This window comes from Trachemys scripta, chromosome 4 (genome assembly GCF_013100865.1).
Source record: "Trachemys scripta elegans isolate TJP31775 chromosome 4, CAS_Tse_1.0, whole genome shotgun sequence".
In the NCBI taxonomy this organism is placed as follows: Eukaryota; Metazoa; Chordata; order Testudines; family Emydidae; genus Trachemys; species Trachemys scripta.
In genome coordinates, this window is record NC_048301.1 from 5,620,367 (window position 1) to 5,625,135 (window position 4,769).

The window sequence follows — 4,769 nt, forward strand, 5'->3', positions numbered from 1 at the left end:
CTGTCCCATAATGCCTCAAGTGACCGCTCTGCTCATTGTTTTGAACTCCGCTGCCCTGGAAACATGCATCCCTTCCCTTTCAAAGCACTGTTTCTGACAGCAAAAACAAACTAGATTAGTTCATGGAGGAGAGGTCAATCAATTGTTTTTAGCCAAGGTGGTCAGGGATGCAGCCCCATGCTCCAGATGCACCTAACCCTCCAGACGCTGGGACTGGATGATAGGGGATAGTGTGATGCAAGGGCTTTGGGCAAACTCCAGACCTATGTCGCAACTAAGACTCTGCCAGCTTAATGCTGGGAGAACATTATTACAGTTAAGTTGTTAAAATTGCCATAACCTCTGTAGCATTTGGACTTTCCTCAGTGCTGGTGAACATATGACTGTAATACACATGTGCTAATCTCTGTATATCTCCTGTTCAGAGTAACAGCTGTACAGTTGTGTGTTACATAATTCTCACATCGCTGGGGCAGACCCAGGATGTCAAAAGCCATTAATCATTGCTGAGTTTTGCCCCTAGAAATGACTACAGCCCTTAAGGGAACTGGTGTTCAATTAATAACCATTAAAAAGCAACATGTCCAGAGGGAACACCTTGATTCGCAATACAGCAGGTGCAGGCCAATGGAGACGGGGAAATTCCCACCCAGGGATGAATCACACAGGACACTTCCCCTCATGGACCCCTCTCCCAAACCTTTGCCTCTGTGAGCCCTGGGGTCAGAATGGTCACATGGCAGTGTAGTTGGATAAAAGCTGCCTATGATAAGGAAACAAGGTGGGTTGTTTTTTTTACCAGAATGGATCCTAGGAGGTAAGAACTCTATCTGCCAGGCAAAGGGCCCCTGGCTGCCACAGCTGGATGAGCATCAGATGCTGAACCTATAAGACTTTTTTACTTTGAACAGAAGTTTTATAAGATAATAACCTAAGGGTTGAATCTTTGCCTGTTTGTGTCTTTAGTATTCTTAGCATTGTGCATATACCTCTTGCTTCCTTTTCATTTAATTAATAACGCCTACGTATGTTCATTACGGGGTAGGACTGCACGTCACCTTTTTGGGTAAGGAGGGAGCTGTCCTACGATATGTATCTGGTCCTTTCAGAACAGAGGCACTTGGATTTTCTGGGACAATACAGTAAAAGGGCCTATCAGAGGGGTTCGCTTACTTGGTGTCAAGAGGGACGGGGCTTCCAAGAGGACTGTTTATACAAAGGCTGGCAAAAGCCTACGGAGGTCATATCTCTCTACAGTGTTGTTGCAGCTGTGTTGGTCCCTGGATATTAGAATATCTTCTATTGGGCCAACTTCTTTTGGCCAGAAAGAAACAGAAGTTAGTCCAGTAAAAGCTGTTACCTTACCCACCATGTCTCCCTAGGGAGTTAATAAGCAGTGCCGTTAGCTGTGTGATAAGGAGTTAGAGCTGCAGCTGGTGCGGGGTTAACATCACGGTCACTGAACAGTCTGCCCCGAAGTGGAACCTGTTGGCTTGCGATACCAAGGAGAGTGACAGATGGATCACCCGGAACTGCCCTGTTCTGTTTGTTCCTTCTGAAGCATCTGGTGCTGGCAACTGTCAGAGACAGGACACTGGGCTAGAAGGACCCTGTCTGACACGGTATGGCCCTTCTTACGTTCTTATGGTTTGCAGAGTTCTAAGGATTAACTCTGGGCTGCATGAATTCTTCTGAGTCTAGTGCGCTGAAGGGGCCAGGCCAGTTTGTTTCACTTTTCCGCTAACCCCTCTAAGTGCCTATGGACACATAGCAATTTGCTTTGGATTCAGTCTGTGCAGGCAGTTACAAAGACTACATCTGTCAAAATAATGACAGCAAAGGAAATTAAAAAGGCAAGTGTGAGGAGAAGTATGACGCTCCTGAAGAGGATAATGGAGGAACAACGCGAATGCTCATTGAGTTTGACAATTTTAGGTTAAAAGGTGCCAGCAGTATCTGATTTTTATTTTCCATTAAACTCTTCTTCTCTCACCTGGGTTAGGGCCCAGTCAAAATGTATATCAGTCAGAGGGAACGTTGCCCAAGTCAGGGTGTGAGAATTAGGCTGATAGTTAGTGGTGGTACTTCAGATTTCAAAGCAGTGACTGGGTCTCTTCTGATAGCAAAGCATTACACGGAATAGTGGAATTTACTTCCTGTCTCCAGAACCAGATGCGCCTACTGGCTCTTGTGCAGGATTCTCTCACTCTTTTCCGTCGCACCGTGCGATTTGCCTTTTGATACGTTGCCTTATCGTTGTGCTGAGAGGGTTGGAATGGTAATGTATTTTAAATTGCTCAGAGGCACTCAGAATGCGTCTGGGGGAAGGTCTGATAAATACAAGGATAAATGCTAATAGTTCCTTCTGGAACGCCAATACAGCACGCCCACTGTGCAGATGTATCTGGTCTATAGAAAGAAGTTAGCGGGAAGGGTTGAGATTTATGGCAAATTGCCCAAGCCTGCGTGTCTCAGGACTTCACTGCTTTTTCCCTGCTGCAGCCGAAGGGCAGGGTTTTCAAAGGGACAGGGCGTTGTCCCTGGTACTTGTGCCATTCTTATAGCAGTGGTCTGGGTAGAGCAGTGTTTCTCAAACTGGGGTCGCCACTTGTTCAGGGAAAGCCCCTGGCGGGCCGGGCCGGTTTGTTTACCTGCCGCGTCCGCAGTTTCCGGCCGATCGCGGCTCCCACTGGCTGTGGTTCACTGCTCCAGGCCAATGGGAACGGCTTGAAGCGGCACGGGCCGAGGGACTTACTGGCCGCCGCTTCCAGCAGCTCCCGTTGGCCTGCAGCGGCGAACCGCGGCCAGTGGGAGCCACAATCGGCCAGACCTGCGGACAGGGCAGGTAAACAAACCGGCCCGGCCCACCAGGGGCTTTCCCTACACAAGCGGCAACCCCAGTTTGAGAAACACTGGTGTAGAGACAAGGGAGTAAATCTAGGGCTCAGAGCTCTTAGAGAAAAGATACTGAAAGCCAACTGCTGTGTTAACTAATCCAAGCTCCAGAACTGCACTCCAAGGCCTAGATCGTGCCCTGGACTGTATAAGGAGAAGTTACACCCTTGCACACACAACCTGGACCTGAGGTTATGTTCTTCCCTCCTTCCCCTCCACTGAGCCATGTTTGGTCAGTTCTTCACTGTACAAGTATCCTCATGGTGATAACTGGGACTACTTGTGTAGTAAGGGCTGCCGGGTTAGGCTCTGCCCCTGCAGTTGGATCGATGCAGACAGACCCTTGCCCCCATGCAGAACTCCACAGGCACAGGGAGCTGCCTACATACGTCCTGCTGCAGGGCTGGGGCCTGTAATGTTTGTCTGACCTGGCCAGGTGTTGCAAACCGCATCAGCAGAATGCAGAGCACAGGGCACTTCAGCGCCCAGATGGCCTGACAAAGCCGGGAATTTTTGTCAAACCCTGGTTAATGCTGAACCTTGCCCAACATTCCAGCTCTTAGGTAAACCACAGAAATAGGTTCACAGACTGATTTAATCTGGGGCCTGATCTGGTGCCCACTAAACCCTACGCCATTGCTATTGAAGTCAGTGGAAAACCTCTCCTTGACTTCAATGGACCTCGGATTACCAGCCCAGCGCAAAGGTCCTGATCCATGACCTTCTCTACCCAGGTAGGGCAGGGTTTCAAAAGATCCTAAGGTGCCTACATCAATGGGAGTTAGGTACCTAAGTACATGTGAGGATGTGAGCCAAAGTGACTTAGGAGCACAAGTTGCATTGCAAGCAGTTGGCTTGTGCTCCTAAGTCATTCAGGGTCTTTTTAAACTTCCCTGCATAGCTGTTAGGTACCTGTATTGGGGGGTTGATTTTTGTTTTCCCCACTCCCTCTGGATCACTTCTTTAATCTTCACATCTGTACATCTACTTTTAAAGGGCATCACTACCTTAAAAAAACCCTCTTTCCATCACTTCCCCTTCAATATGATCCCACAGCGGCGAGAACAAGTCTCAGCACACGGAATCGGGCAAGAAATAAATCAAATAGACTTTAAAAGTGTGTCATGGTGGCTTTATTAAAATGCAGTCGACTGCATTTGTGAATTTGAGGATCTTATTGTTTATAGCTTTAAAAAAAAGAGAAGAACTGACGACATCAGCAACTTACCTCATTATATCACTATCACGGTGATAAATAATATTTTTCCCAACTCCTCCTGAGTCCGTTTGAAATCTTGTAAAAAGCTTATACAGTGTATTTGTGCTTAATTTATTCTACTTACAGACTCTGGGAGAGCTGAGGCAGCAGGAGGTAATTTGTGGGACAGCTTGAAATAGCTTTATTAACACTTTAAATATCGCTGTCATCAGATTCTCACCTCCTGATGCAAAGCACGGCGTTAACACTTCATTAGAAACCCTTCATGTTGCCCCCACTTCTCTCCTCCTCCTGGAGCCAGCTTAGGAGTCGGGTCTGATTTGGCTCCCACAGAAACCCAGGAAGGTTTTGCTATTGGCGTCAGAAGCAGCATGACTGGAACCTGAAGGTCGAAGATCAAAAACGGGGATATGAAGTTTACTATGGCATGGGGTCAGTTTAGGTTCCACCTGACTTGGGCCCCAGTCCTGCAAGCAGCAGCATCCTACCGAATTCACGGCCATGAAAAACACCTCATGGACCATGAAATCTGGTCTTTGGTGTGCTTTGGAGATATCCCATCTCCTAGAACTGGAAGGGACCTTGAAAGGTCATCAAGTCCAGCCCCCTGCCTTCACTAGCAGGACCAAGTACTGTTTTTGCCCCAGATCCTTAA